The sequence below is a fragment of the Musca domestica genome, unplaced genomic scaffold (assembly GCF_030504385.1).
Source record: "Musca domestica strain aabys unplaced genomic scaffold, Musca_domestica.polishedcontigs.V.1.1 2, whole genome shotgun sequence".
Classification (NCBI taxonomy): Eukaryota; Metazoa; Arthropoda; class Insecta; order Diptera; family Muscidae; genus Musca; species Musca domestica.
The window spans coordinates 16,220,948-16,234,014 of NW_026712249.1; the positions used below are offsets into that span (position 1 = coordinate 16,220,948).

The 13,067-nt window shown below is 37.1% G+C and overlaps 1 protein-coding gene across 1 annotated transcript in view; it reads left to right on the forward strand.

The window, feature by feature from the left end:
* The first annotated feature begins 1,722 nt into the window (after positions 1 to 1,722).
* The window catches only part of LOC101896241 (septin-2), a 69,539-nt gene continuing 58,194 nt past the window's right edge, over positions 1,723 to 13,067 (forward strand). Inside the window, exon 1 of the mRNA XM_059121883.1 lies at positions 1,723 to 2,077. The gene's annotated coding sequence lies outside the window, so the exon portion shown is untranslated. The remainder of the gene's footprint in view (positions 2,078 to 13,067) is intronic.

Below are 13,067 nucleotides of genomic sequence, written 5' to 3' on the forward strand. Positions count from 1 at the left end.
TGTCCGTCCGTCTATCCGTCTGTTGAAATCACTCTAGCTTCCGGACAAATTGAAGTAGATTGATAAAATTTTACTCAAATGTATATTATGTCCTTTGGTAGGTCCACGACTTTTGTTAGGTCCACGTTTTGGTATAGCACCCATATAACGGCACCTTCCGATATTCGGTATTTAAATGATTTTAGCGACATTATTCACCGGAATTGTTTCAAAGTTAGTATTTGAAGTTCGTAATGAATACTACAGCCTTAGACATAAAATTGTCTGTGGAGGTCCACGTCTTCGTAAAGCCCCCATATAACGGTACCTCCCGATATTCGGTATTTTGATGAGTTTAGGTACAATACCCATCGAAATTGTTTAAGACGCGTATTTGAAGTTCGTAATGGATGCTACAGCCTATTGCAGAAAATTGTCTATGCTGGACCAGCTCCGATATAACGCTACCTCCCTATATACGATATTTTGATTTATTATTTTATTAACCGTTTATTTCAAGTTCCGAATTTTGAATTTGGTAATGACTTACGACAAATAATGCCTGTGTGGGTCCACGTCGTATAGACACCAATATAACGGCTATATTTGGTATTTTTAAAATTTTAACAGATTTTTTTAAGGATTTTATTTCCAAATTCGTTCCAAATTCAAAGTTCGGCCTGGCCGATCTTACAACTTTTTAACTTGTTTTTCTTTCATTCAATAAAATTTAAAATAATATGTAAAAATTATGGCGTTCGACTTGAATACAGTTTTTTATCTCACCCTGTATACCTTCTCCAGTCATATGGCTATGGCTGGAATACCGTGGGGTACAGTTGTATGTGGGCTATGCGACCTATACAGACAATTCTCATCCAGGGGGAAAAGTACTCACACAAAACTCCTTCGGTTGAATTTCAAACGATTCCATTAAAAAATGTTTCTGAACTCATCAAAATACCGAATATCGGAGAGTTCTGTTATGCGGAGACAATGCGATATCGTAGACCGATGTAGCCCATCTTTGTACTTGACCTGCCTGCATACAAAAGACTGACATGTGCAAAATTTTAGCTTCCTATCTTAATTTGTTTTGACTCTAGCGTGATTGCAACTTATGGTCAGACGGACGGAAGGACGGGGCTAAAATGTTTCAGAATTTTACGCTAATCAAGAATATATATTTTTTTGGGTCTAAAAATTATTGTTTCGATGTGCTACAAACGGAATGACGAACTTAATATACCCTCCATACAAGGATGAATGTGAAGGGTATGAAAATCGACAATATTAGAAAATTCTTTTGTCCACCTTTCCCTGTTAAAAGGTCAATATTTGGAATAAAAGTTGATACCACAAATTATGTGGAATTAGTATCAGGGCTTCTTTAAACCTCACACATCAACCCCACCTCACCGATTTCATTTCCCTCCCTAATTTACTTTCCCCAGACTGTAGTTGTGTTTTTCTTTTCATTCCCGGTCTTTGGGTGGAAGGGGGGGTTGAACTTTTATTTACCCATTTGTCTTTGAATTGCTGTTGCTTTGTTTTTGAATCGTTGTCGTGTTGTGTTGTGTCAGTCGGTCGTGTGCGAGAGTTTGCCTTCGGTTTGAGAGTTGGCAGTAGTGAGTGGTGAGTAGTGTAGCCGTCGTAGACAAGCATTTGAGAGTTGTGCAAGCCAGCAAATCAACCGAACGAACGACCATCCCAGCCATTCAGTTGGCCCTGCTGGCTTCAGTTCAAACGGAATTGTTGAGGTGTTTGCAACGATTTTTCTTCAACGGCGCGTGTGATAGCAAAGACGAGGTGAATGCGCGGCGCGTTTTCTGTCAGAATCTGATGAATAACGTTGTTATTGTTGTTCGCTTCTTTGGTGAATAGAATATATATTGTGGAGGAAAAAAATAGAGTGGTGGTCAAAAGTGAAGTGAAGTGAGAAAAAAAAAATAAAATAAATTTGAATTAAATTTTAAGAAAAGTGGTATTGGCGATTCGAATACGACGACACATATGGAATAAAAATCACATCGTCGAGAAGAAGATTCTAATCAGATAGAAGAAGCAGCAGGAGAAGCGTGACATACAACATTTCTAGGTAATGTCCCAGGATGCTCGATATTCGATGGATGAAAGTGAATTTGTTTTTGCGGAAGTGGGTGAAATTGCCTTTTTGCTGTTCGTTTTTGTTTCGGGTGGTTCATCATTTGATTGTTCTTAGATTGGGATTTGAAAAAGGGGTGGATTTTTGGAATACATACACACACACACGAATGTGCACACTCACACCCACCCCCTTGCACATGCACAACTACAAATGCATGGTGAAACCATGGTCTTTTAAATTCGGACTTGTATTGCCCATTTGGTGCACAATTAATCTGAAGGCACATAAAGATATATATGGGAGCTATATCCAAATCTGAACCGATCTCGATAAAATTTGACAAAATATTTCCGAGCTGAATTTCATAAATATCCCAGAATATCGTTGTTACGGAGTGCATATTACGGCTGTGGGTAACAAATATAACAAATCGGATGAACAATATATATGGAAGCTATAGCTATATCTGAACCGATCTTCACCAAATTTGACATACTAGCTTCTAGACTCAATTTGGTCGTAATTGCCAAATTCCATCCCATTTTGGGCAAATATTAGACGTTTGGTGCACAATAAAAGGTAAATCGGACGAAGTTATATATGGGAGCTATATCCAAATCTGAACCGATCTTGATAACATTTGGCAAAGATATTTCTTAGCTGTATTTCATAAATATCCCTGAATATCGTTGTAACGGAGTGCATATTACGGCTGTGGGTAAGAAACATAACAAATCGGATGAACAATATATATGGGAGCTATAGTTATATCTGAACCGATCTTCACAAAATTTGACATACTAGCTTCTAATTCGGTCGCAAGTGTCAAATTTCATCCCATTTGGACAAATATTAGACGTTTGGTGCACAATAAAAGGTAAATCGGACGAAGTTATATATGGGAGATATATATTCAAATCCGAACTGATCTCGATAAAATTTAGCAAAGGTATTTCTGAGCTGTATTTGATATATTTCGCCAAATATTGTTGTTACGGAGTGCAGATTATGGCTGTGGGTAATAAATATAACAAATCGGATGAACAATATATATGGGAGCCATAGCTATATCTGAACCGATCTTCACCAAATTTGGCATACTAGCTTCTAGACTCAATTCGGTCGTAAGTGCCAAATTTCATCCCATTTGGGCAGATATTAGACGTTTGGTGCACAATAAAAGGTAGATCGGACGAAGTTATATGTGGGAGATATATATTCAAATCCGAACCGATCTCGATAAAATTTGGTAAAGATATTTCTGAGCTGTATTTAATAAATATCCCTGAATAACGTTGTTACGGAATGCATATTACGGCTGCGGCTAACAAATATATCAAATCGGATGAACAATATATATGGGAGCTATAGCTATATCTGAACCGATCTTCACCAAATTTGACATACTAGCTTCTAGACTCAATTCGGTCATAAGTGCCAAATTTCATCCCATTTGGACAAATATTAGACGTTTGGTGCACAATAAAAGGTAAATCGGACGAAGTTATATATGGGAGAGATATATTCAAATCCGAACCGATCTTGATAAAATTTGGCAAAGATATTTCTGAGCTGTATTTGATATATTTCCCCAAATATAGTTATTACAGTGTATATTACGGCTGCGGAGGACAAAAATAACAAATCGGATGAACAATATGTATGGGAGCTATAGCTATATCTGAACCGATTTCGATCAAATTTGGCATACTTATTGTCAGGCCTAATTTAGTTGTATCTGCAAAATTCCATATTATTCGGGCGGATATTACACGTTTGGTGTACAATAAAAGGCAAATCGGACGAAGATATATATGGAAGCTATATCGAAATTTTTACCGATTCTCTCCAATTTCAATAGGGTTCGTCCTTGGGCCAAACAAATGATTTGTGCAAAATTTCATCTGGATCGGGTAATAAATGCAAACTGTACTTTGTTCACAAAAATACATGGACAGACGGATGGACGGACGGACGGACATGCATAAATCGACTCAGAATGCGATTCTATGCAGATCATCAAAAGGAACTAGGAGTCAATCTCGTTTCCTTTTGCCTGTTACAAACAAACAATTGCACAAAGACATAATACCCTGACCACCTTGTGGGGTAGGTGGTATAAAAATTGATAATCAAAGGTTTTGAGGCCCCATTTGAATGGCGGAATATATTTTTGTTTATTATAAACAAAATTTCGTTTATAAGCAACTAAAATTAAATTTTTAAAAAACATTTTTTTGAAATTTTCTCAAGGGAAAAAGTTCTCCCCCCTTTTGGATGGCTGATGTTTATACATTGAAAGACAAGAATTTATTGCCCGTTGTTATTGGTTTGTTCCTTCGACTTTCTGTTGGTCTCTCTCTCTCTCTCTCTCTCTCTCTATTGGTTTGTTTGTTTGTCTGACGATCTGTCAGTTTGGTTGCATTGTTTATGTTACGGATCAGAAATAACCAACCGCAATAACATCACCGCATCGCCGATATCAGCAGCGGAGCAATAATAAAAAATAACAACAACTCCACAACAGCAACAGCAGCAGCGACAGCAAGAGTAACAACAAAAACCAAAAGCAATCATCATCGAAAACCTATCGACAATCAGCCATAAAGTGAATGGCAAAGTGAATGAGTGAATGAATGGAGGATGAAAGGAAAAAAAAATGCGAAAAATAAAGAAAACCTTTGGAAAGAAAAGTTTGCCCTATGGATTAATGGCCGGCCCATTCCGCTGCATCCCAGTAGCAGTAAACAGCCAGTCAGCCAGCCGTTCAAGTTTAATGTAGAATTTTCTAACTTTAAATCGATAGAGGAGCAAATGGAATAATTTTTAAATGGTGGAGGTATTTTACAGGCCACACATCTCATGAGTTTGTACTTGATTCAATTCGAGGTAAAGGAGTACTAAATATTGTGCCTTGGTATTTGGTGAAGAATTCGGAATGAGACCGAAGGCACCATTTGAGGTTTAACTGTAGTTTTTTGACAATATAGATATCATTTGTAAGCGAATGAAAATACTTATCCAAAAAGATGGGGTCATTGAAGACCGACATTTCTTAAAAATCGAAAAAGGCTCAATTTTTTGAATCTCCAAAAAATGCCGGTCCAAAAAAACGATAATTTTTAATTTTAGCCCATCATGTAACCACATTCCATATAGGTATTTTGTTAATCAGACTTTTGGGTCAAATATCCGGCAATACATGTCCGCCCCTCAAGAAAAATATATTTTCTCGGAATCAAAGTACAAATGACTACCTCTGGAAAAAATTGTAAAAAATCGGAGAGTTTTTACTATTCAAGAGTTATGCCAATGGGGGATGGGAGCATTACACAGGTCACACATCCCATGGGCCTTGACTTGATACAATTCGAGGTAAGGGGTACTAAATATTCGTAAAGGAATTCGGAATGAGACCGCAGTATGGCGGCGCCTTTTGAGAACTACAACTGCACTAAATAAAAATCAATTCAAAGAGGTACAAATTGAGGCTTTACTCTAGTTTAGTAAAAATTTTCAGATTTTTTTTTTAATTTTTTTCAGAGTTAGGTTTTCTGAGATTCTGATTCTGAGACATATTTTTTATTCTTTGGGGGGATTGATCCGGATATTTGACGCCAAAGTCCGGCTCCAAGAACCGGGTTAGACCGGGTTCTACAAAAGTCGATATGAATATAATTTAAATGCTAATGAAAATAACTATCGAACAAGAGGTTATAGTGGTGGGGTTCTTGGGACGGTTTGGGAGTTATATCATGTTAAAAAGTATCAGTCGGTTTTGCCGTTCGATTATTTTAATATATTTTGACTTCTGTTATGATTATTCAAATTGTTGACCCTCTATGGAGTAGGAATCGGTCAATATTTTCCATTTCGTATCGAATCTAAATACCAGAAGGAATGGTCCGATATATAATAAGATAACAGGTCTTCTATTGATGGATGGAATCGGATATTAGTAAGCGTTTTATGAGGATCGTGGATATTCAAAATTTTGACCCTTTGTGGGGGAGGTGCCAGAAGGAGTGAACCGATATTTCCCATCTTCCCAGCAGATTTTGTGTAGGTAGAAATAATGGGATATGTGAAATATGAAGAGAATCGTATGCTTATATCGGATTTTATGATCGTTTTGGATATTCTAAATTTTAACCCTTTGTGGGGTAGCAACCAGAAGGAATGGCCCGATCTTTGCGATCTTCATAACAGGTCTAGTGTTGAGAAAAATATTGAGATCTACGTAGTTTGAATGGAATCGGATGTTAATTTCGCGTTTAATGAACTACATGAATATTCAAAATTTTTACCCTCTTGTGGTGGTGGTATCAGAAGGAGTGGACCGAAATGTCCCATGTTCACACCAGATCTTGTGTGAATAAAAATATTGGGATGTTGGAAAATTTAAGACAATCGTGCTCTTATTTCACATTTTATAAGAGTTATGATTATTCCAAATTTTTACCCTATGTGGTGGAGGTACTTGATGGAGTGGACCGATATTGTCCTTTTTCGCACCTGACCTAACATAGATAATAGAAATATTCGCAAAGTTTGCTCGAAATCGAATGATTATTTTTCTTCGAGGTAAAATATTTGCTTTGAAAAATTTTGACATTTTGTGTTGGCGGTACCACAAGAAGTGGACCGATATTGCCCATCTCCGTATTCGATTTAAGTTTGACAATAATATTATGATGTACCAAGTTTGTATCAAATCGAATACTCCCTTCGAGAGTTATCGTGCGCAACAGCCAGCCAGCCAGGTAGACAAACGGACATTGCTAGATCGACTCCAAATAACCTAAAATGGATTTGGTCCAAAGAGATCTAGGCACTCAAACCGTTATTTCGATTAAGCACGTTCAAATGATATATAATAAGCGGGCATAGGCTTTTTTTTACTTTTTTCATACTTTTTAACTTGTTTTAGTACTCTTTACAAAAAAAAGTTCTCAAATCAGACTAGTGATACGCAGTCGAAAGCTAAAGTGAAAATTGTAAAAGCTTAAGGTACTTTAACCGGTGTATGCTATTTGGCTCGTATACAAAATTAACATGATAACAAAATCGTATTTTACTCTTGGTACGTTTTTAGTACCCGTGCGATTTTCTAAATATACTATTGTGAAATATCAAATTTCAAAATATAAAAAAAATATATAAAATATAAATTTTTTATGAATTCCTGAGAGCTTCAGATATTTAGCTCAAAATTGCAGTATTTTTACTTTTTGGGATATTTTAGGGTTTTGGCAAAATCTGTTGCCAATTTCCACACACCATGCATTTTTGGGAACCTTTACATCAATAGCGACCCTTATGGTAAATTGCTACATTCGAACTCTACTTATTTGCACTATATACTCTCGGTAACCACTTAATAAAACCGTTTGGTAAGGATCCCTAAAAACTACAACTCATCCCTTCCTGAGGTCCCAGCCAAATTGCATTCTACAGTTTTTATTATACCCTCAGCCACATGGATACAGAGGGTATATACAATTTGATAGGGTCAAAACGTACCTAGTCGAAATAACGGAAATAACCCTAGCTCTCTTTGGACCAAAACCCTTTCAGGACATTTGGAATCGATTTAGCGATGTCCGTCCGTCTGGCTGGTACGCACGATAACTCTCGAAGGGAGTACCCAATTTGGTGTAAACTTGGTACATCGTAATATTTTTGTCAAACTTAGATCGAGTTCGGAGATGGGCAATATCGGTCCACTCCTTCTGGTACCTCCCAAAAAAAAAAAGAAATTTTCAAAAAAATATATATTCTGCACAGAAAGAGAAATAACAATACGATTTTACTCCAACATTGCAAGTCATAATTTTTGCATCAGTTCTCGGTCAGGTGCAAAAATGGATAATATCGGTCCACTCGGTACCTCCCCCACAAGGGGTCAAATTTTTTAATAAATGTTATGTATGAGTCCGATTGTCTTCAAATTTCACACATCCCAATAATTTTATTAACTCAAGGTCCGGTGTTAGGATGGAGAACATCGGTCCACTCCTTCAGAAAGAGAAGCAATAATCCGATTTTGCTCCAACTTTGCAAATCCTAATATTTGCCTCAGTTCTCGGTCAGGTGCAAAAATGGATAATATCGGTCCATTCTATCCAATGCTTCCCCCACAAATGGTCAAAATTTTGAATAATTATAACTGTTATAAAATGTGATATAAGAATCCGATAGTCTTAAAATTTCACTCGTCACAATATTTTTATAAACTCAAGATCTGGTGATAAGATGGTATGCATCGGTCCACTCCTTCTGGTACCTCCCCCACACAAGACCGAAATTTTCAAAAAAAAAGATTTTTTTCTGCACAGAAAGAGAAGCAACAATCCGGTTTTGCTCCAACTTTGCAAATCATAATATTTGCGTTACTTCTAGGTCAGGTGCAAGAACGGATAATATCGGTCCACTCCATCAGTGCCTCCCTCACAAAGGGTAAAAATTTTGAATAATTACAAATCTCATAAAGTGTGATGTAAGAATCCGATTGTCTTAAAATTTCACACACCCCAATATTTTCATAAACCAAGATCTGATGTTAAGATGGAATATATCGGTCCACTCCTTCTGGTACCTTCCCCACAAAATGTCGAAATTTTGAATATCCATTAAGCTCTCAAAGCGCGAAACTAACATCGGATTCCATTTAGACTTGGCACATCTGAATATTTCCATCAACACAGGATATGTTATAAAAACGGTAGAGATCGGACCATTCCTTCTGGCAACTCCCCTACAAAGGGTAAAAATGTTGAGTATAAATAAGTATCAGATTCTCTTTGTATTTCACACATGTCATTATTTCTACTAACACCAGATCTGTAGTGAAGATCGAATATATCGGTCCACTCCCCTTCTGATATCTCCCCCACAACGGTTCAGAAATTTGAATATGCATGAAGCTCATAAAAAGCGAAATTAACATCCGATTCCATTCTAGACTGGGCACATCTCAATATTTCCATCAACACAATGCAGAGATCGGACCATTTCTTTTGCTATCTGCCCCATGTACGGTTCAAGATTTTGAAAAACAAAACGCTCAGAGAAAGCGAAATAAGCATCCAACTCTCCTCCAATTTCACACACCTCATTATATCTACTAATACAAGATCTGCTGAGAAGATGGAATATATCGGCGCACTCCTTTAAGTACCTCCCCCTCAAGATTTTGAAAAACAAAATGATTAAAGAAAGCGAAATAAGCATCCAACTCTCTTCAAATTCCAAACATTCTAATATTTTAGCTAATACATTATCTGTTGTGAAGATTATATGTAACTGCGAACCCCTTCTGGTACCTTCCCCACAAAGGGTCACAATTTTCAATACTTTTATCCGTCATTTTTTTTTTTTTTTTTTTGGAAAAAAGTCAGCGATTCTTTAGAACTAGCTATATCTAAATTTTTCTCTCTAACAGAAACCTGCGATGAATATGGAATTTATGATTTCGCATAAAATTGGATACCAATATTTTTTCTGTATTAGATGAAGCATGAAAATGGAATACCTCGGTCGACAATACCTGGTAACTCACGCACATTTCAACATTTTCCAAAAATTATCACATATATCACATCTCATGTAAAGGGAAGGAAGTTACCAACCTGTTACCAAGTTCCCCCATATTTATATCGTGTTTATTTTGGGTCCGATACGAAATGGACAATTTTGGTCCATTCCTTCGGAACCTACTCCATAGAGAATCAACAATTGGAATAATCATAACACAAGTCAAAATATATTTAAATAATCGAACAAAGTCTGAGGGTATTAGTCTGTAGGCAGAACTTTTTAACAGTTTTATTAACAATTTTATTGCAACATCTGGTCGATTAATTTTAAAAACATTGTTGTTGCAGTTCCTTTTTGCCGATATTATGTGTGGTAGTGTTTCTCTTACTCCCCCTCCCCGCTTGCAAAGGGGTTGTTGAATGTTTGTTTGGTTTTCAAAATATTTTCTCTGGCTTGACACTTGATTATCTTGAAATAGTTTTTCTGTTTTTTTTTGTTTTGCAAAATACCTTGAACTTTTTGCAAACATTTTTGTTCGTTAGGGGGGATTTGTTGTTGTTGTCGCTCGATGCTTCAGTATCGTATTATGTGTTTGGGGATTTGCATTGAAATGCAATTCTAACTGCCAAACAAATGAGCACAACATTCTTCTTACACAACTTGTACGTGTCGTAACAAGGACATGTTGTGTGGCGAAGAAGGAAGGACATGGGAAATTTTCGTTGAATTTTGAAATCAATAGTTTTCAAAATTAAGCTGGGTTTTTTAGTAAAAAAAAAAATCAATTTCTCTAAATTTTATTCAAAATATTAAATTGGTTAAAATTGATCTGAGTTGATATAATTGATAAAATTTTAGAATAAGTTTAGATTTGTTCCTTCAAACGGCCAATGAAACCGTCACACGCTGCCAAAATGTTGCTCTGCGGTATTTTGGCCCATTCCTGGCGAAGCGCTTGCTTGAGGTGATCGACACTTTGGTATTTTTTAGTGCCAACCTTGCTTTCCAAAATACTCCAGACACAATAGTCCAATGGATTGGTATCCGGAGATTTTGGTGGCCATTGTGCGCTGGAAATAAAGCGAGGAACCTCATTTTGTAACCATACTTGGGTGGCGAGTGGCGCTGAGTGCGATGTTGCTGAGTCCTGTTGGAATGTCCAAGGTCTGCGGCCAAAATGTTTGCGTGCCCAAGGGTTTAATACACCCTCCAGAATATTTTCGCGATAATATTCGGTATTTATTCTGATGCCACAGTCGATTAATACGAGCGGAGAGCGACCATGGGCTGTTATGGCGGCCCACACCATCACCATGGCCGACGCTTGAGTTCTGGTGCACATTTTAAGCTGACCTCCTTGATAAGTAAACACGATCATTTTGTTTGTTTACAAATTGCTGGACAACCAATGTTTTCTCATCGGAGCAGAGAAAACCAAATTCGGCAGTTCACCATTTTCGGCGAAGCAGCTCTTTAGCTCTTTTAAGTCAATTTTCTTTCTGTTGCGGTGTAAGTTCTTGCACTTTTTGGAATTTCAATGGCTTTACCCCGAGCTCATTTTTACAATATTTGCCGAATGGATTATTGTGATATGTTGAGCTCATGAGCCATTTTTCGGCCACTGCGACGCGGGTTTCGATCAAATCGCTTCTTTATTTTATTTGTGCTGATGTTGCTGTTTTCTTCCGTCCACTTCCTTGACGTCGGGCTACGCTACTAATATAACCGGTATCATGGTAACGAGCGATGGTACGAGCCACAAAAGATTTATTCACAATTAAATGCTGGACTGCTCTAACGATAGCCACTTGTGGTTTTCCAGCCAAATATAAAGAAATCACACTATCGCCCATGAATTCCATCACGAATAAATTTTTTTCTGCAGAATTCTCACCAAAATGCTTTTGTACGTTTGTAAACAATATAATGAGCTGTCAGTGGAATAATTTTAACAGTTGTCGGACCAGTGGCTTTGAAATGACAGCAGTCTGAAGTTGGTTGCAGTTTTTCATCTCAAATTATTCAATGGAATCGACGACTTGTTTCGCAAGTTATGAAGGATATAAGTATAAGTTAAAATTGTGACCCTAAATGGGGATACCTAAAGGCGTAGGTTGGTATCTGTCATTTTCACACAAGAACTTGCGTTAATAAAATATTGGGATACATGAAATTTAAAGAGAATCTGAGGCTTTTTTCGCATTTTATGATTATTGGAAATTTTAACTCGTTGCGGGGAAGATACCAGAAGGAGTCATCCGACATAATCCATCTTCACACCTGATCTTGTGTTGATAGAAAAAATTAAGATGTGCAATGTTTGAAGCTAATCGGATGTCCATTTCGCGTTCTATGGGCTTCGTGGTTATTCAAAATTTTGACCGGTTGTGGGTGAGGTGCTAGAAGGAGTGGTCCGTTTAATCCGTTCGTCATACCAGACTTTGTGTTAGTAAAAATATTGAAATGTGCGAAAGTCGAAGATAATCGAACACTTAGTTCAAATTTTATAAAAGTGTAAATATTCAAAATTTAGACCCAGTGTGCGAGAGGTACCAGGAGTAGTGGTCCGATCTCTACCATCTTCACACCAGATCTTGCTTAAGTAGAAATATTGGCATGTGTGAACTTTGAAAAGAATCGAAGGCTCATTTTGCTTTTTACGGCTTCATGGGTTTTAAAATTTTTTGACCCGTTGTGGGAAAGGTACCAGAACGAATGGGCCGATCTCTACCATCTTCACATCAGATATTTTGTAAAAAAAAAATATTTGGATGTGTGAAATTTTAGGACAATTGGACTCTTATTTCACATTTCATAAGAATTTTAATTATTCGAAATTATGACACCTTGTGGGGGAGGTACTTGATGGAGTGGGCCGACATTGTCTATTTTAGCACCTGACGTAGCACTGGCAAAAAGATTGGGATGTGCAAAGTTTGCATCATCAGATCCTTTTTCTTTCTATGAGGTAAATTAATTACTTTGAAAAATTCGCCCTTTTTTGTTGGAGGGGGAGGCGGGTTTACCACAAGTTGTGGACCGATTTTGCCCATCTTCAAACTCGATCTTAGTTTGAAAATAATATTACGATGTAACAACTTTGAATCAAATCGGATAATCCCTTCGAAAGTTTTCGTGTGCATCAGCCAGTCAAACAGACATATGAAAGGGCACGCTTAGATCAACTCCACATGCCCTAAAAAGGATTTTGGCCAAAGAGTCCTAGGGTGTAAAACCGTCAATGAGGAATATTTTGGTCCCATGAAATGATAAATGCCCTTCGTAGCCATAGCATAATTAATGCTGAAAGGAACACATGCGCTTTATAATTTTTTCCTGGCCCTGAAAAAGGTCCATTTGACCCAAGTATTTGACAGTTATGTCCATATTTTGCATTTCGTTCCGCGGAACGCTTTTGTTAAGGTGTAATGATATCATAATG